The sequence below is a fragment of the Tamandua tetradactyla genome, chromosome 8 (genome assembly GCF_023851605.1).
Source record: "Tamandua tetradactyla isolate mTamTet1 chromosome 8, mTamTet1.pri, whole genome shotgun sequence".
Classification (NCBI taxonomy): domain Eukaryota; kingdom Metazoa; phylum Chordata; class Mammalia; order Pilosa; family Myrmecophagidae; genus Tamandua; species Tamandua tetradactyla.
In genome coordinates, this window is record NC_135334.1 from 50,414,038 (window position 1) to 50,439,640 (window position 25,603).

Here is a 25,603-nt window from a genome sequence, read left to right on the forward strand (position 1 = left end):
TATGTCCTGGGTTCCATTACATGAGGTTTCTTTTATTTTTTTTTTTATTTTTTTTTTTCTACATATGTACTCAGTAATTCTTAATATCATCACATAGATGCATGATCATTGTTTCTTAGTACATTTGCATCAGTTTAGAGGAACTAGCAACACAACAGAAAAAGATATAAAATGTTAATATAAAGAAAAGAAATAAAAGTAATAGTAATAGTAAAAAACAACAACAACAAACAAACCAACAAGCAAACAAAAACAAAAAAAAACCCTATAGCTCAGATGCAGCTTCATTCAGTATTTTAACATGATTACTTTACATTTAGGTATTATTGTGCTGTCCATTTTTGAGTTTTTGTATCTAGTCCTGTTGCACAATCTGTATCCCTTCAGCTTCAATTACCCATTGTCTTACCCTGTTTCTAACTCCTGCTGAACTCTGTTACCAGTGACATATTTCAAGTTTCTTCTCGAATGTCCGTTCACAACAGTGGGACCATACAGTATTTGTCCTTTAGTTTTTGGCTGGATTCACTCAGCATAATATTCTCTAGGTCCATCCATGTTATTACATGGTTCACAAGTTTATCTTGTCTTAAAGCTGCATAATATTCCATCGTATGTATATACCACAGTTTGTTTAGCCACTCTTCTGTTGATGGAGATTTTGGCTGTTTCCATCTCTTTGCAATTGTAAATAACGCTGCTATAAACATTGGTGTGCAAATGTCCGTTTGTGTCTTTGCCCTTAAGTCCTTTGAGTAGATACCTAGCAATGGTATTGCTGGGTCGTATGGCAATTCTATATTCAGCTTTTTGAGGAACCGCCAAACTGCCTTCCACAGTGGTTGCACCCTTTGACATTCCCACCAACAGTGTATAAGTGTGCCTCTTTCTCCGCATCCTCTCCAGCACTTGTCGTTTTCTGTTTTGTTGATAATGGCCATTCTGGTGGGTGTGAGATGATATCTCATTGTGGTTTTGATTTGCATTTCTCTAATGGCCAGGGACATTGAGCATCTCTTCATGTGCCTCTTGGCCATCCGTATTTCTTCTTCTGGTAGGTGTCTGTTTAAGTCTTTTTCCCATTTTGTAATTGGGTTGGCTGTCTTTTTGTTGTTGAGTTGAATAATCTCTTTATAAATTCTGGATACTAGACCCTTATCTGATATGTCATTTCCAAATATTGTCTCCCATTGTGTAGGCTGTCTTTCTACTTTCTTGATGAAGTTCTCTGATGCACAAAAGTGTTTAATTTTGAGAAGCTCCCATTTATTTATTTCCTTCTTCAGTGTTCTTGCTTTAGGTTTAAGGTCCATAAAACCACCTCCAGTTGTAAGATCCATAAGATATCTCCCAACATTTTCCTCTAACTGTTTTATGGTCTTAGACCTAATGTTTAGATCTTTGATCCATTTTGAGTTAACTTTTGTATAGGGTGTGAGAGATGGGTCTTCTTTCATTCTTTTGCATATGGATATCCAGTTCTCTAGGCACCATTTATTGAAGAGACTGTTCTGTCCCAGGTGAGTTGGCTTGACTGCCTTATCAAAGATCAAATGTCCATAGATGAGAGGGTCTATATCTGAGCACTCTATTCGATTCCATTGGTCGATATATCTATCTTTATGCCAATACCATGCTGTTTTGACCACTGTGGCTTCATAATATGCCTTAAAGTCAGGCAGCGCGAGACCTCCAGCTTCGTTTTTTTTCCTCAAGATGTTTTTAGCAATTCGGGGCACCCTGCCCTTCCAGATAAATTTGCTTATTGGTTTTTCTATTTCTGAAAAATAAGTTGTTGAGATTTTGATTGGTATTGCATTGAATCTGTAAATCAATTTAGGTAGGATTGACATCTTAACTATATTTAGTCTTCCAATCCATGAACATGGTACGCCCTTCCATCTATTTAGGTCTTCTGTGATTTCTTTTAACAGTTTTTTGTAGTTTTCTTTATATAGGTTTTTTGTCTCTTTGGTTAAATTTATTCCTAGGTATTTTATTCTTTTAGTTGCGATTGTAAATGGGATTCGTTTCTTGATTTCTACCTCAGCTTGTTCATTACTAGTGTATAGAAAAGCTACAGATTTTTGAATGTTGATCTTGTAGCCTGCTACTTTGCTGTACTCATTTATTAGCGGTTTCTTTTATTTGACCTATCATTTTGGCATTAAGAAATCAGTTGGAAATATGTAGGTGTTCTGGCCACTTCCCACTCTGCCTTCAGCATCCTGTGTTGCTAACCATTAGGTACAGTTGAGGGATACATTCTCTATTGACTGTGGAATATTCATGTCCCTGTTATTTCCAGTTTCAGCAGATCAGATATTTCAGGAGATGTATACATATTATGTTGAATAAATTTTGGGGATCACTTACCTTGTAAGGGAATAGTGCTCAGTGGAAACAAGGAAAGAGAAATGAGGGATGAAAGAGAAGGAAGTAATGGAGAGATGGGAGATGACTAAAGTATAGAGTGAGTGAGGTAGGGAGGAAAAGAAGAAGAGAAGGAAGGAAACAAGGCAAGCAGGTAGGTAAGCTTTAAGGAAGAATTTATAAAGTTTGGAGTAGCTTCCTGGAGAGAATGGGATGAAGGATTTCCCCATAGGGAAGACCATTTTAACCATGTCATGGTTAGGGACATGTGTCAACTTGGCCAAGTTGTGGTAGTTGTTTATCTGATTGGGCAAGTACTGGCCTATCTGTTGCAATGAGGACATTTCATAGGATTAGGTCATGATCATGTCAGCTGCATCCACAGCGGATTCCATTTGTAATCAGCCGAAGGGAAGTGTCTTCTACAATTAATGATGCTAAATCTAATCATGGGAAGCCTTTTAAGGAGGGCTCAGAGGAGACAGGCCCCATTCCTGCTTCGGCTGGTGAGCCTCTCCTGCAGAGTTCATCCAGACCCTCCATCGGAGTCGTCGGCTTCACAGCCTGCCCTGTGGATTTGGACTCTGCGTTCCTGTGGTCATGTGAGGCAATTTTATAAATTTTATATTTGAAAGTGTTCCCTGTTGATTCTGTTTCTCTAGAGAACTCTAACTAATACAGCAAGGAAACCTGTTCACTAAATGATATAAATGCCCATCCTTTGGGATTAGGAGATTAGAAAAAGATATCTGATAAGAGTTAGCTCTGAGCTGTCTTTCAGAAAGTTTGTTTTTCAAGAAAAGTTCTTGAAAAGTCACAAGCCAGAGAAACTCTGTGATCCATGGAACCTATTCCTTGGGGTCTCTGAGTCACACTATTAATTTTTGTGAGCATTCTTTTTCTGCCAAAGATGCCATGTTATTGGGAAGCCCCAGGAGGTAAAACTGGCTCACAACCCATCCAGGACACCTTTCTGAGCACCTGTGGTCTGTCTTCTGCAGGGTGTGACTTCACAAGTCTGCGTACCAGTTCAGGGACTAACATGTAGTTGGTGCTCAATAAATATTTGTTGGTTGAAAGCATGTGTGAAGCTTGCATTTAGGACAATGAAGACATCTTTTCCTTACCACATGTAAAACCAGCAACTGCTAAATGACATTTTTTAAGAAAGATCCTTGACCAATCCACTTTGGCAGTGTCTGCTAATATTACAGCTTTGTCCATATCTCTTCTTTATACTTCAGGAAGTAAAGTATTGCCCAACCTGACATCTCTTAAAGCTTTTCTTCCCTGCCGAGAGGTATGCATCCGCTACTAATCTCATCACATTTCCATTTCCTTCCAGTCTCATCTGCTCATCATTTTCTATTCATAAAACTGGCTTGATTCTAATCTTCCCTATCAGCAGGAACTAAACACCTCCTCAAAGTTTCTTTAGAATGATGATGATTACCACACACATGCTAACTTTCTCTTTCAAACAGATGGGTCCAATCCGTGTGCTCACATGTGGGCCATTAAGAAAGTTCTGACATGAACCAAGATGTGACATCATGTTAGCACCGGGACTAAATATCCCTGAATTATTTCAGAATCCCCCCCCAACATCAAGCCTTACTCAATATACTATTCCACATTCTCCTGTCTGTGAAAGGGAACCTATCAGGTATGAATTATAATGAAAAGAGTACACCGGTAGTTTCCCTTCCATTTCACAGCACTGGACCTCACAATTTATGTTACCTTTATCCTGGCAGATTCTTGTGCCTTTGCTTCACTGATGCTGTTTAGATTTAAGCACTAATACTTCCAACAGCACCAGATTTTTGGCATTAAATCTCTACTTCATACAGGAAGACTTAATGCAAAAATAAGGACACTGGCTCAGGAAATACAGCTTTTCTCTTCCCATTCAGCAATTCAACATGGGTTTGCAGTATAACTTAGCAGGTCATTTAACACCTTGTCTATCTAAAACATGAATTTTAAATCTATCATCTTAAATAAATTAGGCCTACGCATATATACCACAGCACATATGGATAAGGTACAGATTATGAACTGGTGGCTTTTGTTTGGCCCATGCAGTGTATTGTAAAAATGTGTGGCAACATTTAAAAATAAAGAGATTTCAAAAGAAAAAAATTAATATAAAGGGAATTCATATAAAATTCAAACCCTCAGCTTCTGAAAAGTCAGAACATCTGGCACACAGTGCTTTACTGTGTTCCTCATTATCCAAGTTCCTATCAAAAGTGGTTATTCACAATAGCAAAAATGCAGAAGCAATCCAAGTATTCATGGACAGATGAACAGATAAACAAAATGTGCTATATATAAATGGAATATTATTCAGCCATAAAAAGGCAGTGTTGATACATGCTACAACACGGATGAGCTTTGAAAACATGCTAAGTGAAAGAAGCCAGACATGAAAGGACAGATATTGTGATTCCACTTTTACGAAATAGCTAGAATAAGCTAATTCATAGAAACAGAAAGTAACTCAGCGGTTATCAGGGTTAAAATGAACGAAATAATTTTGGTAACAGATGGTGGTGATGGTAGCAGATTTTAGAAACAATGTCACTGAATTAGGAACTTAAAAAATGATTAAAATGGCAAATTTTATGTCATATACATAGGTTACTACAATAAAATGTAATTAATAATGTTTTTAAAAGATAGATGGAGAAGATTGCATAATTAAAGAGAAATGGAAGAGGGTATATTTCTTTATGGAAGCAAAAAACGTTCCTATAAATTTGATTTGTAAACACCCAGCCTCCTATGCACCACTCATTTATGATGCTCAGGTGGGCTCTGTAGACATTTGAGTTTGTCACCTGTGGTGAAAGGCCTTGATGAAAATCTCTCTGTGATGAAAGCACATATAATTTAATAAGTGTGGTCGAGCAGAATCGTAGCTTTTGGCAGAGAATGTTCAGAGCAGTAGAGTTAAGCATCTATTGTTCTTTCTGTACATATCATTGTTTCAGATATCTGGTTTTAGAAAAGTTAAAAGAAAAAGCTTGACAAAAATTTAAGGCATCTCTAGCCATACAATTGTTTAATTTAGAACTATGAGTCATCTCTGATACTTCTCTTGCTTCCCTCCCCCATCTCATCAGTCACTAACCAGGAATACTGCTAGCTGTGAGACAGAAAGAGGTAGCCTTTTCTCAGGATGGCTGCAGTCCTGTGCCTGAGTCAGGGCTTGGCAACAAAGAGCACTGGTCAAATTCAGTGCGTTCTGATCCACGTGCCATGTGTTCCAGTGCAGGGTGCAACCTGCATAATCTATGGCATAGCCCCATTAAGTTCTACTTCTGAAATGTCAGTTATATCTCTTGGTCCTTTTTTCACTGTTCTTGGCTTAACCTGGCCTCTGTCCTTCCAGTCTTGCTTTAGAAGACCAGAGGGTTCTAAAATGAAATTCAGACCACGTCAATCCCCTGCTGAAAGGTTTTTAATGGCTCCTCATTGCTTAGAGCAGATTTCAACAAGTGTGGTGAATAGCAGTCCTGCAAGACTTTTGCCCTAAAAGAGGGCCCAGGAGTCCAGAAAGTTTGAGACACACTACAGACCCTCTTGGAGCTTTACAATGTACATGGCAGGATAAGGACTCACGGAGAGTTTAAGCAAAGAAATGTGTTTAACTTTGTCTGAACCAGCACTTCCAAAATTTATTTGATGGCCAAACCCTTTTTTCAAGTGATTCTTATTAACATCCTTCAGATCTGATACTTCAAGAAGCACAGTTTAATTATAGCATGAAGGCCACACTAGTATTGACATTCAAGATTCTTTAGTACTGACACAATATGTTCAACTAAATTATTGTCAGCCTCTAGTTTCTACCCACTCCGTATTTAAAGTTATGATAATGCAATCAGATCACTTAATTCAACACATTTACTGGAGCCTTGATGGTGCAGTGTTTTAGAGAGTGAGCATACAGTGGTGAGAAAGTTGGGCTTCCTTCTCGGGTTTCTCACAGTCCTTTTCATTTTCCAACATGGAACATGAACTTCCATACCCCTGCAGCTTCGATTAGGGTTCGCATTGCATGGAATTCTCTTTATCCTTGAACTTTATTCCTGTAGTTCTTACAAAATCCTCCGAGGCCCAATATGCCTGCCCCTTTATTATGCCTTCTCTGATAACACATTCAGGAAGAATTACTCCATTTTATGCTTCATTCTACTATGCTCATACCCTACATGTCAGCAACTGCTTTTTTAATCATTACATCTGTCATCATTAATCCCCCTGCATTCAGCTAGATTGTAAGCTCACTGGTGGCAGATGCAATGTCACATCAATGAACTGATAATTAGTCCAGTGCTGGGCTAATGTTAGTCCTCTTTGGTTTTCTCAAGAGGCATGAGGAATAAGTCCCTGCACTGGAGAAGAAATTGTTCTGCTTTTTTTCCTAACTGCTAATGGCATATTATTTTCATTTTTGAGTAAATAATGAGGCTCATAGATTGCTAATAAATTAAGATAAATTAGTTAGATATCCTGTTGGTTAGAAACAAACACTATTCATTATTCCGTTAACAGAGCTATCAAAAACCATGTGTACTCTTGAATTCATCACACAACAGGTAATGTTTGTTTTGTACACATAATAAAATTAAAATCCCTGGAGAAAGATATCTCAGGATACAGCTACCTAAAAAGAATGAAGATGCATCTTAGATATTTAAAGTATTTTAATTACTTTCACAAGACAAGAGAGAGTACATTTAAGTCCCACATAACTTTTAAATAAAGACTGACTCAGTAGATGTAAATAGATTCAGAAAAATAAATTCAAATTCAAAGATAAATCCAAATTGATACATTATTATCAATATCTAATATTTGAGAAGTATTTATCATATGTCAATCTTTCAAAAATTTATTACATACGTATTTAATAACCATACAGTTCTTGCCTTCCAGGAAAATGTAAGACTCACACACTCAATTAATTCCAGTCTAAGTTACATTCCTTTTCTGTGTTCCTTCAGAATCTAGCTCATTTCTGTGAGCCTGTATTGAAACCGTTTGTCTGTCTCTCCTAAAAGTAGATATGTGAGCTTCTGTCACTTTTATCTATCCATTCCCAGTTCCTAGGACACGATAGATAAAGGAAGTGTATGGAAGAAGCAATCTGCCAAAGATAGGAAAACTCAGATGTGAAAATATTAGCAGTAAAATGATTCTGTGTATTCAGAAAATAAAACTGAGCACAAATATAAAATATAAAAGCTACCAACAAATAAAAATTCTGGAAAGGCTAATTTATAGTAAAGAATGTAAAAAAAATAATAAAATCTCACAGGTACTTTAGTACTCTTTTTGTTATACATCCTTGAAAATGTGAATGAATGTTGTAAAATTAAGACAGCAACAGTCTTCTTTTTAAGCATTTACATGTCTTTGGAGCTTTTTCCCTGAATTAAGGGAAAAACAGCTAAATTAGCTCCCAGCTATGGAATCAAATGGATTCAGAAATCCAATAATTTAAGAGAATGAATAATCTTCTGAAACAATTATTTTAAAAAGCCTAAAACTTCCACTCTGTTCCCGGTCAACACTCATTTGTTTCAATTACATTTAAAGCCTCAAAAGGATTCTTCACTTCTGCTTTTCAGCAGTGGAGGCACGCAGCTAAGTAAGAACATTCTCATCCTTATGTCCCACCCAGGCAGCCCCTACCACTAGGCCCAAGTAATATTAAGTGGCTGGTGAACTTTCTGCCTATTCAAAAGCAAAATACAGTAAATGTGTTAAGTCATGAAATATAAATGAGAATCACACTGCCCTAGGAGTTAATTTAAAAGGTACAGATAGCTCTGTTGTGCTTCTGGAAACTCTAGAAATACCCGTGTCTTTTTACCCTGCCCTAAACACTGAAAAAAAACATTTAAAATTGAAGACTCCCAATAGGTTCTCAGTTTCTCTACTGGGTGGGAATATAATATGGTAGTAGTCTTCACAATCCTGCTTTATAGCCTTGGGCCTTCGGCTCTAAGTATTTTAATGATAATCACTATCACCAGGAAAGTTGACTCCCTAAGTCTGTGCTGTATTCACTTGGGAAAAGTTGCCCTGCACGCAAGGGAAACGCATTCGCCATTCATTTGTGAATCAGCACATGACATTGCAAGGACAGTCCTACTTTCTCCATTTTCTCCCCAAACTTTCTTCTCAGAAGGTGAGGTCACAAGTACCAATGTGTGAATCCTTTTGAGATCCCTGGTGTGACTGCACTGGAGAAGCGTGAGTAATGAATAAAGAATGTCCCTTTAAAGAACTCTATTTAGAGGGCAGCCAAAGCTATTTTTACTTTATGGCAAAAGCACTTTGGGAGAAATATTCCCAAACCACATTTCAGAATGTGTGAGAGGCAATGGAGATTGCCAAGCATTTGGCGAGATGTAACACCACAGTGCACATTCACGGAAGGTTGAATTGAGTTATTTGCTCCAATTGTCCTGAAAATTTTCAGTATAGTACAGCCTTAATGTGTAACTTTTTTTAAAAAAGCCTCTTTTCCTTGTTACTTTATCCCTTGGACTATCAGGAATTCTATCAAAGTATAGCAAAATAATTCACCAAAATATATGGAGAATATCCTTGAAAGCCTTGTAGAGATTAGGAGGAACCAGTTTACTAAACTCCTGAACTGATTAGATTTTGCTAGAATAACCCAGCATGAAGTCATAAAAATGACTCTTGAATAGACTTAAAGGAGATGTGGATATCTATTGATAATAAAGATTAATCAGTTTCCATGCTCCAATGAACAAGCCCGTTACCATAACATGAGGACTCACACAGCCTGGGAATCTCCAGAAATGATACAAACAAAAAGACTGTATGAAGCATCATATCCCTATGGTGGCAGCTGAAGGCTTGCTGGAGGTGTTGTCTTACTGTTATCCAGGTTCTGGTTGTTTGGTGTCCAAATCTGATTGTTAGAGGCTTAGGATACACGGCTGCATCCAGGACAGGCCGAGTAGGAGGCCCACCTGTCCTCTTACACAGTTTCTCTGTGGACAAAGACTCAGGATCCCCAAGCCAGCTCAAGTCTCAGTGCTCTTTCTTTTTGTTTTTATAAATATTTTATAAACAAATGTTGTGTGACCACCACCATCATCCATTATAAACCTTTTTCATCACCAAACAGAAACTCTGTACCCATTAAAGGATAACTTCCCATTTTCCTTTCCCTAGCCTCTGGTGACCCTTATCTACTTACTGTCTCAAGGAATTTGCTTATTCTAGATATAAGTGGAATCAGACACTATTTGTGATTTGTGTCTGGCTTATTTCACTCAACATAATATCTTTAAGGTTCATTCATGTTGTAGCATGTATAGATCTTCATGCATGCTTTTTATGGCTGGACAACATTCCTTTGTATGAATATACCACATTTTGTTTATCCAGTCATTTGCCAATGGACACTTGGGTTGTTTCCACCTTTGGGCTATTGTGTCAATACTCTTTTTGATGCTTTTGAGTTTGCTGGGATGCAGTCAGGATGATTTATTATTGAAAACCATAGGGTGCCAGGATCCCTTCATTTTCTGAGTTTTTAGCAACAATAATATTGAGGCTGTCTCACACCTATCACCTTTTCAGAGCACTTTCATATCGCTGATCTCATTTGGTTCTCCCAAATAACTTGACTAGGAAAGCTGGGCAAGTGATATTAATCCCATTAGATAGGAGATGAAAGACCCAGCAAGGTCAAAAGCTTTGCCTGAAGTCATTCAGTTCATAGGGGACAGCCTGGTCTCACAAGAACTGGCACTTCTGTGAACTCCAGGTTGTTGCTACCACACCCTTGCAGGTTCATATGATACCAGCTCAGGTTCACAGACACTCCTAGGAAAAATTCACCTAAAGTCACTGCTTCATAAGTGGGGAAGTAGCATGACTTTAGAATGAAAGTACTGTACTGTTTGTATCAGAATATTGTATATTCATGATTTTTGTATTCAATAGTTTCTTCTTTAAGGCCTGCAACGTGAAAACACCGTCAGAGAGAGCAAAATATGAAGATAAAATAATACATGGTCTCTGCCCTCAAGTGAGCTTGCTACCTAAAAGAGACAATAGTCATGTTTACAAATAATGAAGGGATGGAGGAGGTGAGAAAAAGCTCTAATTGTAGGCTCTGTAGAAAAGTAGTCAGTCCACAAACTCCTAGTGGGCTCATCGAGGTTAGGGTATTTTAAAATGCTACCCTTGTGTCCTGGGGGCATTTGTTGTTTTAAAGGGCTTCCTTCATTTTTGGGAAATCTAATATCTTGAAAGAGAAATCTGCATTATCGATTTCTCTTTTCATAAGGTGATTATGGAATTCTTACTCAAAAATGGGATGTTTTAATAACTATCTGGAATGATGTATTTATAGTTTTTTCTGAGGGCTGCCAGAGGACTCGATGTCCTGCTTAATTTCAGATGGCTACAAAAGAGAAAACTGATTTCAAATGTCATAATTCTGGGTTTATGAGACGGTGAGTTTATTTGCCCCTGATTCTTTTCACCACTCTTTCTCAGTATGAACAAGAAACTACGCAGTTCTAGTTGTTTCTGCCTTTTTAGAATCAAGAGGGGGGTCAGGTTCTAGATGACCGGGCTCCAAGGACGGCAGGGTGGAGAAGCTAGGTTTCCTGGTAGCATTGTTAGGCAGCTGAGTAATTCCTGAGCCCACAGCTCCTGACTTCCTGTTATATGAGTTTTATTAGTAATGTATTTTCTGAATTAAGTGAAGTTTATTCTTCTCAAATTACCATAACTAACTACATTGAATTAAGAAGTTAACCGAAATAATGCTGTGAATTTTGACTGCTTATTTTTAGTTACTCTATGTAAAAATTAACCTAAGATCAGCTCTTATCTAATAGCCCGGCCATCACATTTTGTTATCCACATGACTTGATCATGTTTTCCTTTATGATTAAACATTCAGACACACATACATGCACACACACACACACACACACACACACACACACACAATTATATATACAAACACACCCTATTTCTGAGACCATGGCTACCCAGAGAGAAACCCTGTTCGTAATGCAAGGACCCCAGATGAATGAAAATCAGAGACTAAAATCAAGGGCTGGTAAATCCTCTTTGTTACAATGTAATCAGCAGACTGGGTGGACTACTTGAAATTCCAATTTCTTTCCTCTTGGCTGACAGTACATTTCATCTTTCGCTTTTCTAAACATTTTGAGTTGTGACTAAGGATTCTGTGAGTTATTATGGTTCCAGTCTTCTGAAAGTTGCAATTAAATACAGTATAAGATGTCACTTTGCCACTTTTTTTGAAAGGTATGAGATAAAAAAATAGCCATCAGAGAAAAATAATTCATACTTAAGACTTTTTCTTCCTCTTTAACCACCTTCTGTTGTCTCTTTATGATAACAAAAGTCTGTAATCAGAGATTGGTTCCAGTTTTTTTAAGACATCAATGAGCTGGGCAGGAGTGGGAGGATACTATCTCCTTTTCACATGTATGAAAGGAAGAAATAATAAAAGACCACCCTAGCAGTGAGTGACACTCTATCTGAGTGACAGAACTTTTAAATATATGGATCAAAAGCTGATTTCATAAAATCAAGCTGATTTCATAGCCCCAATACTAGAATCTTTTCATTCTCAAAAGGGTATAGATGTTGCTATATTTATGACTTTATAATGATGAAAATTCTACAACTATCAGTAGCTAAATGATGCCTAGGAAATTTCTGGAGAATTTGGCAGAATAATGCTAATGGTCGTTGGTAGCAGGGATTCAGAGATAAGGTGGAGGTGCCTTAAAACATTTTTTGTTTCTCTTGTCAGACTTATGTGTCTGATCAAACACCTCAAGGGTCAATTGGCATTATTTATTTTCTATTACTTAACAATTCTTCCTCCAAATGCCATCCTTCTACTCCATTTCACTCTTTTGCCGGGTAATTGAGTACCACGAAATCAACGGGAATCGTTTTCATGGTTATCTGAACGTGGGCTTGTGGTCTGTGGGTGAGGAATTACAGAGGCCTGCTCCTTAAAGTGTGTACATCTGGGCTGGGTGAGCATTTTGCAAGGCTGGGGTCACGGAAGTCATTATCTTGATCATTTTACGAAACTGGTGGGCTCTGACCCACTTCAGCTTGGAGTTGCTGGTGATGCTTCTTAAACAGCAGCTCCAGATTGGGATTTGAAATGTCCTATTGGCACAAACAAATTGGACGCTAATAATGAGACTCCTTCACTACTAGAAAGAGTTAACTCAATTTCCAACAAGGAAACTGCAGGAGCTCAAGTAAAATAACACTGGGTCTTTAAAGAGCCGGCTCCATGACAGCTAGAGATACAGAGAAAAACATGTCCAGATCAGCAGGCTTGAATTAGAATTGTGGCTTCTCCAACACTTCTGAGCCTCACAATCTTGGACAAGCTATGCCCAATGTCTGCACCTGTTGTTTAGGAACAGTAACGTCCACTTCACAGAGATTTTACTAGAATTAAAAGAAGTAACATGTCATTTATTCAACAAGCCCTTATGGAGCACCTCTAGCTGCCAGGCGTTATGAGACTGGGGATATAAAGGCAAATGACCCTCTACCCCCATCATCCATAAGTGTTGAGTCCAGAGGTGGTGTGTAAGGATCCAGAAGTGCCTGGCATGTAGCTGATGTTTAATAAATGTGTGCTTGTTTTCTTACTAATTACTATAAAGTAATTTTCCTTTGAATTTCCAACATGTTCACAGAAACAGAGAACTCCCTGTTCCCTTCCCTTTCCCTCCCTCGTCTGTCTATCCAATACCCATCCTTCAATCATTCATTCATTCGTGTCTATTCTGGGTCCATCAGTTTAACACACACATCTGGAAAGAACAATAGATTTAGCATTCAGTGCACCTTTGGGGTGGTTAATAATTTGAGAGAAAAAGCTGTATATATAATGATTTCATGACATTGGCCTCATGGAATAGTCTTAATGCAAATGACTTTGTCCTAAGTCAGTGAAATCTTCTTCCAGGAAAGACCTCCTGTGTGAACTGCCATGATTATTCTTTCAGAACTGCAATTCAGTTTTACAATCATGAAAATGGCTATGATTAGCCCCCTAGTGACCTGAAAGTGTTAATGCTACTTCCTTAAGTGCCAAGCAAACAATCAAGGAGAAGAGCATTGGTGCTGGAAAAATCAGGCTCATCAGTCAGGTCTAGGCAGGGTCAGATATGCAAGCTCTAAGTTAGACATGACTCACTCAAAACTCGACTGGGAGTCCCAAAGTGGCATTCTAGAATCCTTGCCTGTGTATTCACATGTTTGAACAGATTATATTAGTTCCGTTAGCTAAATCTATTTAAAATCACTCTCCTCTTCTCTGTCCCCTACCTTAGTTGAGATTCCCCATTCATTCTCACCTAGACAGGACAATAAGGCTGATCTCTTTGATCTGGCTTTGCTCTGTCTATAATCTATGCTCCTCAATGTAGGCCTAGGAATCACTTTAAAAAGCAAATATGATCATTTGCTCACATTTCCAACATGATCTCTAAACAAACCTACCCTGTACACACACTTTGTTTCTTCTTTCTGGACAAAACACACTTTGTTCCTTTATCTCTTGCTTATCTGGCACACTCTTACTTTTCTTTTAAAAGACAGCCCCATTATTTACCTTCATAAGGTCCTTGAAACTCTCTTACACTAAATGTTGCTGTCACTGTACCAGAAGCTTTATGACTACTATAATTTTCAGACATCTTCATGTAACGTAACAATCATTGTGTTTTTAATGAATATTTTTTATTCATCACACTGTCAACTAAATCAGATAATGAGCTTATAATATTACCTTAGGTATTGCTCAGATATTATTTGTAATAGATATATCCTACACTTGACATCACCAATAACTGCAACATTTCTGAAATTTCAATTCCAAACCAGTGCTCTCTGACCATCATTTCCTAACTGCCCAACCTACCTCCTCCACAACTCCTGTTCAAACCAGTATTGTTACTCATGAGACCCCTTATCAATTGGCCTTTCCATTTTTCACTATCTACCATGCCCCTCATTCACTATCCTCCTTTCTCAGCTTGGATTCCTCTCTAGTCTACTCAAGGATTCTGCTCCTACAGTATTTACTTATTTCCCCTGTATCACCATTTTTCTTTCCTCAGTACTAGATCATTCACTTTGGCACATAAACATGTTTTCACATTAGCCATCCTAAAAAACATAACTAAACAAAACAAAAACACAGTTCTACTTAATTCATGACATTTTTTGTTGTTGTTAGGTCATTTCTTTACTCTCCTTCACAGCAGAACTCCTCAAATTGTTGTCTCTATTTTTCGTCCTCGCTTCCTAACGAGAGTTTCCATTTACCCAGGGCTCTCCATGTGTCAGAAAGAGGACTCTGACAAACATTACCTCATTTAATCCTCACGGCAACCTGTAATACAGGTTGCTATTAAATTCTCATTTAATACATAAATAAACTGAGGTTCAGGGTATGACTTGCTCAGAATCAATGAGTGGTGGATTTCAAACCCAGGTTGACTGATTCTATAGTTCATAGTGCTAAATTCTGTGTTTTCCCATTCGTATAGTAACTTCTTGTCCATATGATATTTTAAAATGCTGCTGATCTTGACACCTCAGTATTTTCTTTTTTATTACCTATGTCATTTTTAAGATGACTTTCTGAAAAACCAGCACAGGCTTGGAAATTAGTAAAGAGTACATCATTTTGTGTTTACTGCTATGTCTTTCAGGAATCGAACTATTTGTTTTCAGTCTTGTTTACGGTGCTAATTTAATCTTTTTCCTTTTATTCTGATCTTTAAAACCAGATGAAACAAAGTGCTAGGACAGAAGGTGGTGTGGTATTATAGGAACCTCGGAGAATCTCTGGATAAAATAGAAACATTAATTGTTTTGAACTTGTATAAAACTTCCAGCTATTACACTCCTCAAAATAAGCGCATCTGGAAGCACAGCCAACTTGGACGTTTTATGACAATACTGTAATAGTGGAATATTGTTTGTAGTAAAGGTCACCTGCCCCTCCCCCTTTGTGGTGGTGTGGTGCTTTTTAATCAAAACACTTCTCTCAGACCTCTCTTGGACACTCTCTTGAAAAGTATCTGAACAAAATAGTCACCAATTATAATCAGCTTTTTAAGTTCAAATTAAAAGGTGTTATTTGTAAATTAAAAAAAGGTATGAACCTTTTCAAATGATTTTTTTGCCTCTACCATTCCATAAAACAGATCTTATCAATGATACCCATGTCCTATCCCAGCCAAAGTCAGTGGTCAGTTCTATCTCCATCTTACCTGACTCTTCACTAGCTTCTGACACCACTGTCCACACCTATACTGCATTCTATGGGCTTTCAAGACACCATACTTTGACTAGCTGCCCTCTTTTGCAGTCTTATCCAACATACTGGATTGCCCAGGGCTTTTCTCTCTTGTCTTGTGACTTCAAATACCATGCATATACTGATGAATCCCAGTTTTATATCCCATGAGTTCCAATGTCCAGAATAAAATCTTTCAATGCCTAAAAAGAAAACACAGACTCTTAACTACATCTTATTAAGCCCCTACTCTAATCTATCACTCAACAATTACCTGTGGTACCTAATCTACCACTCAACAATTATTTTCCCAGTTCTATCACCCTAGGCTATTTTATCCATTCACTGGCTCCAGCCACATAGTGGCCACTTGTTGGTCCCTGAAAAATACTATGCTCATTCTAATTTACAGCACTTGTGCTTTCTGTAGCTTCAGCTTGTAAAACTTATCCCTTACCTGCCTCCTCTTTATTTAGCTTTTAACTCAACTATTACCTGCCTCAGAGAGGCTGTTTGCTGCCCACTCTTGTTAAAGCAACTCCCCCCATTCAGTCCATTACATTATTTCACTTGTTAACATTTTTCTTGTCCATCTCATTCCACTAAACACAAGCCATATGAGGGCAAGAACTGTAACAGTCTCGCTCTCTGTTCTATACCCAGTGCCCAAATAGTGCCTGGCACAGAGAAGCTGCTCAGTATACAGTTGGTGCATGGGTGATCAACTGACATGATCTCTTTTAACTGCTAAACAAATATTACTTAGTCTTTAAGGTTCAGTTAAAATGTCATCACCCTGATTCTTTAACCTACAGTCCCGGGCAAGATCAGCATCTGCTTCCTCTAGTGCTTTTATAGTCTTTATGACAGACAGCTACTTGATTTCTTACCCATGTTCTCTTTGTTTGCTTGACTTACCCCAATAAGAATTTCTTGTTGTATGCTCAGAACCTAATCCAGTGCCTGATATATGTGACTGGATATAGGTGACACAAAATTGAATTTCAGCTTGTTTCTCTCTCCTCTTTAGAGATTATCCTCTTCCAGAAGGAGAATGCAGACTCCGAAACGCTAAGCTCAGTTATTAATAATTTCCCCCATAATCAAAGTAGTGAAGTTATCTTATGTATTAAAACATCAGACTAATAGAGAGAGCTCTAAAGGGCAGGAAAGCTTCACATAGTTTTCAGAGATGCCAAGTTATTACAAGGAAATTACTTAGGACTCAAAACATCCTGGTTATTAGGTAGTAGCATCTATTAAACAGATAGAAAAGAAAAACACACTTAACGTACTGCTCTGCTCATTAAATTTCAGGCCAAAGAAGCTAATTAACACTAGAAAAAACTTCTTTCAAAAACTGACATAAAGAACATGAAGAAGTACTTACTCTCAACACAACTGTTCTATTTTGATGATTCCCAAATCTGTATCTCCAATTTCAATTTCTTGCAGAAATTTTTATCAATACACCCAAAGTCCAAATAAAATGTTTCATTTTATTGGTTCCCTCTCATTTAAAATACCAATGTGCAAACTCAATTCACCATATTCTCTTCCAAACCACATCTACCTATTTCACAGACCACCATGCTCTCAATAACCTAAGCTTATAGAGTTAGATACTCTCTTCTCCTTTTTTTTCAATTGGTTTACTCTAAAAAAAAAATTTCTCTCCATCTGTTCCTTTCTGTTTCTATTGCCACCTGCGAGATGTGATCCCCACAGCTTAGTAAGCAAATAACAGTCATGTATCTGGTTTTCAAGCCTTTGTTCCCCAGCTAGTACACTGTTGTACACATGACACTAAAATATTATATTACTTTGCAGGTAAAGATCACCAAGACTTCCAAATTCCATTATAGCCTTATCCTAACTATTCAAATTGGCTTCCTGCACTTTCAAACATGAGCCTTGGGCTATCGTCCCCAGAATATGTCAAGTTCATTTGAGTCTTCACCCCAAACCTTCCAGAATATAGAATTATTTATTTTATTCACTTATTAAGTGGTTACCAAGTACTATGGTGCTCCCAGTGAATCACCCTGCTGCTTCCAGTGGCTCCAAGTTGTACCCAAAGTCTCTAACACGGCACTCAAAGCCTGGTGATGTCCAGCTTTGTTCCTCAGGTCTCATTATTGACCATGTACCATGAGTCTGTCTGCTGCCTCACTCCATGCTTCCCCTCTCCCAGGTGCCAGTCATCAACTTGCTCATCACTAATCTTATGGAACACCCTGTTCCATTTTCTTCCTGGGTCTAATTTCCAGTCATATTTTAACATCAAACTCAGTGGTCTGCTCCACCCTATGAATCAAGCAACCCTGCTCTGTGTTGCTAGTATGCTATTTATCAAACTGCCCTAAATGGTTGATTTTCTGTCCATTTCTTTACTAGACCATGAACTCTTAGAGAGTAGAAAAAGCATTTTATACATCTTTGTATCCCAGGACACATAGCAGGCACTCAAAATATGTTTATTGAATGAATGAGTAAGTGAGTGGGTAATGAATGAAAGAATAACTGCTCAAAGCCTATCCTACTTTCAGGAGCATGGAACTGAGTCATTTCACTTACACATGGCCCTCTCTATGACCCTAATTCTCTCTCTTTTTTTTTTGTTACATGGGCCGGCACTGGGAATCAAGCCCGGGTCTCCAGCATGGCAGGTAAGAACTCTGCCAGTGAGCCACCATGGCCCCCTCTAATTCTCTTTTAATCTTTCTATTAGTAGATTCCTATAGCACTCAACCATTAACTGTATTACATATTGCCTTTACTTGTCTTGCTTCCTTCTTCCTGAAACACAGAATTGGTCTCATACCTTTCCAGCAATGTTAGCATAAGAAAAGATTAGTAAATTTATGAATGAATTAAATGGGAAAAATAAAACTGAAGTCAGAAGGAAGAATAATTTTGAGGAAGATGACAGGAAACTATAGACAACTGGAATTTATAGTCTGTAACAGAACACAAAATTCTAAACAATACAATTAAAATCATTCATTCAATAAACACTTAGTGATTTTTACGTGCTAGTATTACGCTAGGTACTGGCATTATGCCATAATCTAATTTACTATGGAGACCAAAGCACTATCTTGATATATTATACATAGAGGATACAGATATACATACATTATATATTAACATATACAAAATATAAAATTTTACTAGAGATATAAAAAGAGGGTACAAGAGAGTAAGACACTTTCATGAAAGACATGAAAGCCATTAGCTATAAAAAGATTACCAAGTAGAGAGAAGTAAGATGTGAATTTGGCTCTCTAGAAAGCTGCTGGGATCTCCTGGTTTAAGCCTGCAGCTCTGCGCTTGTCAGTAGGAAAAGAGCTGGGTACATCAGTGAGATGGACCTGAAAGATGGGCTCTATTGATCTATCCTAGGGTTTCGTGACATCAGCATTATTGACATCTTGGGCTATATAATTCTTTGTTGCAGGGTCTGTCCTGTGCATTGTAAAAAAATGTTTAGCAGCATCCCTGGAACCCTGTCCTATACCTTCTATATGCCAGTATCCCCCCCTCCCATTCTGATAACCAAAAGTTATCTCCAGACTTTACCAAATATCCCCTGGGCCAGGGGCAAAATCACCCTCAGTTGAGCACCAATGAACCATGCCATGCTTCAGGAATATTTCTAATTTGGATAAAAATAGGTTTGAGAATAACTGGAAAGGAGAACATCAATTAGTTTCCTTTTACACATATCTATTTCCAATAAGAAAATGCCAAATTTTAGAATGATGATGAAGAGTTTTGGACTGAAGTACATTCTAATGGCACCAACTAACATTCTGAAGGATTTTCCTTCAAAAAATGCAAGCTAAAGCTGGGGCAGAAGAGAAAACCAAAAAATAAATCTGACTTAGAACCAAATTTTGTAATGAAGGGTCAACTATCACAGGATAAGCTTATTTTTATTATTTTAGAAAAACTGAATTAGCTCTTAGGCATAAGAAGACATATGCTACAACCAGGGAGGTAAAAAGTTACAATACTGAAAATTGTCCTTTATGAGATTTGAATGGGATAATGCCAAAATGTAAATGGTTATTTCTTAGGGATTTACTGAAATAAAGATTGATTATGGAACTAAGTAGAATTTTAAAAAGGTAATAGCTTCTTGTTTGACACCTGCTAATATATCAATAAATAAGTTCTGAAACTTCCAAGAATCCAACAGGGAGACTGAGATTGGATGAGCAAAATTCTCTTCTCCAAGTACAAAAAAACAAACGTGCATTCTATACAGAACAACATCAAAATCACCATAACTTAAAATTCTGTATAAAACACTGGACCTGGAGTCAGGGGAGAAGGTCTTGGACCTTTTCTGTTCCTTACTATATGTAGCCTTGGTCTGGATCCCCTCCAAATCTAAGCATCATCATCTAAATGGGGAAATAATGCCTACCTCATGGAGCTGTAAATGAGATGAAGTAGGCGAGAGTAATTTGTAAATTCTAAAGCCCAATACAAATGTATCAATTTTATACAAGTAATATACGCTTAATGTAGGAAACTCATGAAGACAGGAAAATAAAATTGTAAAAATCACTTATAATCCCACTACTCATAGATAATTGCTGGGATTTCATAGATTCTGAACAAGAAATTTACTGTGAGTTCAATAGCCGCCTCAAGGGCATTCAGATCAAATGAATCATTAAATTTTTTTATAGTTATCAAGTTAAATTTTAATGTCTTAAAGTAATGCAGCCACCTAATCCTTCCATCCAACTGCCATTAGCACCTACTGCTTTCTTTTAAACAAATTTCAGTGTTTTCTACATGTAGATATAAATATGTAGAAACACCAACCAACAACTAATGTTTCCTGAGTGTTCACTATTTGTCAGTCCCATTTTATTTGAATGTGTATGACTGAGAAACTCTCACACCTTGTCCTATGCCATTATTATCAAGTACACACTGCACCAGTCAGGCAAACAAACAAAATGTAAAAAAAATTACATCCAGAAATAAAACAAAGCAAAAATAAATAAACGAACAAACCCCCCCCCCCCCCCCACAAAACCAAAAAAACCAGAACAGCACACTCTACTTAGTTCCAGCTCCAATATAAATGAAGATTTAGGCCCTTTGCTGTGAATTTCTATCTTCAACAAAAATAGTGTAATCTCTGTTTAGTGGGCTGGATGATGGCCCCAAAGATGTCATGTCTGAATCCCTGGAACTGGCAAATATTACCTTATTTGGAAAAAGGGTCTTTGCAGTTGTGATTAAGTTAATTAGTTTGAGATGCAGAGATGAACCTGGAGTATCCAGGCAGGTCCTAAATCCAATTGCAAGTAGCAGAAGACAGAGGTAAGGAAGATCTGATATACAAGCAGAAGACGAGGAGGCAATGTGACCACCAAGGGGGTGACTGGAGAAAGGCGGCCACAAGCCAAGGAATTCCCGCAGCTACCAAAAGCTGTAAGAAGCAAGGGACAGATCTTCCCATAGACCCTCTCCCTCGAGGGTGGCCCTATTGATACCTTAGTTTTCACCCAGTGAAAGCAAGGTTGAACTTCTGTCGTCCAGAATTTTGTGTGAAAATATATTTCTGCTTTTTAAGCCAGCTAGTTTGTGGTAATGTTTTTTAAAGCAGTCTTAGGAAATTATTATGCTTTGATTTTAAAAATATACTCTGTCTCTATTCAGGCAGTCTATTTCTTCTGAAGTTTCAACTCCCTTGCAGTCACTGCAAGTAAAAATATTTTTCCTGTCTTATAGCTTTTGACTCTGATTTTCTTACATCTTACATGTGTTAATTACACATACAAATCATATGTAATTATATGCATAGTATATGTATATAGCATTATATAGGTATGTCTTTATCATATTGTCCAGAAGTTCCATTTATGTTCTTTCCTTTGTTTTTTTTTCAACAAATTAAAAATTTTTAGGATTTCCCTTATTAATTGGATAATTTCTGTTCCAATATCAGTTAAGCTCAAACATGGTTGGTCTCAAATCTAGACTCTGACAAGTTTTAGATTTCTAAGAAGACTACCTGGGAGTAGCTACTGTGGAACCTAGCAGCAACAAACAAACACAAACTGGCAAGTGTCCAAAACTCAATGGATTTTAGATGTTCAATCTGACTAAAAGCTCAAGGAATGATATGACTGGCTAGTATTCTTTCTCAAAGGCAGAGAACACTGAGAAGAGCAGCAGGTGAAGGACAAATGTATGATTTGTATAATTCCTACCTACATGAAATATCTAGAGGAAGCAAATGCAGAGATAGAAAGTAGATCAGAGGTTCCCAGAGGCTGGAGGCAGTTATTGTTTAACGGGAGCAAAGTTTCTTTTTGGGATGATGAAAAAATTTTAGCAATAGATGGAGGTGATGATAGCACAGCACTGCAAATGCAATGTCACTGAAGTGTACGCTTAAAAATGTGTTAACATGTTAACTGTCAAATGTTAACGAGTTTGATTATTATATATTGGTTACTAAAATTAAAAATATATATAAGAAAGGAAACTAGGGGGACTGGTCTCAGTACCAGCAATGGTGACTGGTAACAGGGCCAGCAAGCAGCAAAGAAGACGAGTCTATAGGGAAGCCAGAAGACAGAGAAACACACAGGTAGCTTAGCTGGCAATTTTAAAGGCAAAGATCACCTCAGGACATGTGAGAGAAACATAAAGTCCCCCGACCCCACTCCGATTAACAGTGCCTGCTTGGTGCTTATTCTCTCTACCAGCTCCTGCAGCCCACCCACAGTACCCACATTACCTGATATGGATGGCGTTACCTGATGCTATCCCTATCGTCTGCTCAGACAGGCAGAGAAAGCGTGTTTCCTATTTTGCAAAATTTCCAATCACAAAACAATAAAATAAATCACTCTAGATTCCAAGTCCTCTTCTTAGAAACTCATTTTTTTTTAAGGCACTTGTCACAACTCTAAATAACAATCTGTGAAACCTTTATTGGAAGTCCTTCTTCTCTGACACTCTGTAACTTCCATGAGTTCTGGGACAATCCCTGTTTCAGTCACTGCTATATACCCACGTTCTTAGCTAATGACTATTAGCATTTGATTTTTCTTTAAAAAAAAAAAGTCTTTGATTTTCCACAGTTTGCTCTCTGAGGGTACCAGATGTCAGAAGAAAACCAAATTGCTAAAAAAAAATCAATATGCTGAAATGACAATACCCAGAATGACTAGTTTGCCAAATGCCAATTTGCCAAAGATCAAGGTGCTAAATTTATCAAAACATTTCTTCTGTAACTGTGTAGTTAGTGGAAATTTATATTCGATTGGGTGGTCTGAACAGCTTTTACAGACTTAGGGAAGCGTTACATGACTATTTTTCACTTTGTCTCAAGAGCAGCGTTTTAGTGAATGTTCATGTTATTTAGAGTTGAGAATCAAAGTGGTTTAGGCTTTTACTGAATAGATTTGGTATTCAGATAAGTTTTTGTAAAATCACTAACCCAAGCCTCAGCACATTTTTGAATAAGTTTGTAAATAACTCTGATTTATTTCTGATTCTCTTTAACATCGTTTTCTATTTGTCTATATTTTAAGCAGTTTTAGAACTGTACCCACTTTATTGAGTAGCATATCAATCCCAGCTTGTCTTTCTACTTCTTATTTCCTGATACATCTCTTGCTTTATATTTTTTCACAATTTTTATCTATTTCTGATCCCTCCTTTATAATTTTACATTATGGTTAATATATCAAAATGCTATACTGCCTGTTCTTTTGAATAATCCCATCCTTATTTCTCTTCTATTACTTCGGACAATTTTCACTTTTCATGTTGAATCTATCTGCACACAGCTACCAACTTGATATATCCCATTTATTTTAGTATCCCAGTTACTACATATTAACAAGTTAGCTTATCATTTGAGATGGGATGGTTTTAGTCATTACAGATTTCTTTAGTTGTTTTTGCAAGTCATTTTATATTTTTTCAGAGCTTAACCATTCTTATACTTTCAACTACAGTGAGTTATCAGCCTTAAATTGGTGCTTCTGGCACCTCCCTTGTTAACCTTCATCATGTCATGTGTGAAGGATTCTTTCAGGCATCTGTGCATCTTTCCATCCTGCTGAATGTCATTTAAAATATTTCCCTCTTTAGGCATTTTATCATTCTTTTACCAGGAAATCAAAGAGTATTTCGGCTTAAGATTCATGTTTCTAGCAATTAGTCGCTCAAATTTCACTATTTCCTATTGATGTGGTTGTTCTGGATCCTTCCTCAGCAATTCCATACTTACTGTGAACACATGAGATACTAATGTCATACTGAAATTATGGCCGATGATAAAATATACTTTTCTGAATAGAAACATTCTTAAAATTAAACCACCCCACGACCTTTAGTTTCTGAAAAATATTTCCAATATCATTTAAAATGTTGCTACACATTAAAAGGAAACGAAAGAAAAATTCTGAACTAGAACTTCGTTAAAACAACCAAAGTTGATAAAACAATTCCAACCGATATGAATTTCGGTAAACTTTATAACTGGTACTTTAGTATATTTTATGAATTGAAATTAGAGCTCAGAATAACAGAGTTATTTCTGTGACTGATTAATTAAAAAATTAATCTATGGAATAACTCTACTTGTAGAGGGTTAAGGGAGAGATGGAAATTCTGTCGAGTGTGGCACCTTGACAGTGCTTTTACATTCTTGACTCAATAGACAGAAATGTTGAAAAGGATCTCTACATAAATATATTCATCTGGGATTATAGCAGAGAAAAAGGATGTCTGTTTTGAAGAAAAAAAAATAACTCCTATCACAGCAAGTTAGCATGCTACTAAGGACCCTGCCAAGTATTTTTATTAGAACATACTCAACTGTATCTGAGGCAATAAATTATAGAAACAAAATGGTCATTTAAGATACTTTTTAAGATACCAGTCCTTTTATAGCTATAATATCTGTTTAAAAAAACAAAAAATCTAAAGTAATCTCCCTCCCCACCCCTCTTTTTCAGTCCTTCTAACAGCCAACTTGGAAATAGGCATTTAACTTGAAACTATTGCACTGGGAGCTGTGTTTCGAGAAAATGGATGCCTAGGGATAGGAAATTAAACTGAACACCCCTCTGATAAGGTAATGGGGAGATAGATTTTTATGTCTGAGACCCAAGCTTGAACGCGGATTGTAAAGGTTTTTAATGGCTGTGGACAAAGGCCTTTGGTTCTTAAGTAGCTAATGTCAAATGTCAATTAAGTCAAGAGTAGTTTTTCTTTGGCTAGACCAGGGCATTCTGCTCTCTATCTATGGGAAGGAGCTCCTTTCTTAGGGGCAGATAGCAATGGGATGATCTCATAGCTTTAACAAGGTTGTGAGATCATGTTTGGCAATTTCCCATTACCTGCTGCTAATTTTCCTTTTGATGGGTCGCTTAACTGAGATTGGGGATTTTGTAACTTTCCTTCCTAACATTAGCCAATAGGGTTTAGAAGTTATTTCCCATGCTTGTCTTGTTGTATTTCTTGCATTCATGTGGATGATTTGGTCGACTTTTTCTATTTATGTGAGACAAGTTCTAGCTATCAAATGACTAAAATCAGAAAATGAATCACAATGTAGTCAATTATCAATTACCCAATGTGGACTAACCACAGCATAATTCTCATCCCATCTTGGGTTGCCATCTGCCTTATGATATTATTTAATGATGTGTACTTAAGAAATATAAAATAATTTTTTTTAATTAATTAAAAAAAGAATTAACAAAACAATTAGAAATCATTCCAAACTACATGTACAATCAGTAATTCTTAATAACATCACATAGTTGCATATTCATCATT

At 37.2% G+C, this 25,603-nt stretch overlaps 1 protein-coding gene across 5 annotated transcripts in view; it reads right to left on the reverse strand.

Moving 5' to 3' along the window:
- FAT3 (FAT atypical cadherin 3) overlaps positions 1-25,603 on the reverse strand; it is a 655,772-nt gene that overhangs the window by 133,729 nt on the left and 496,440 nt on the right. The window lies entirely within an intron of this gene.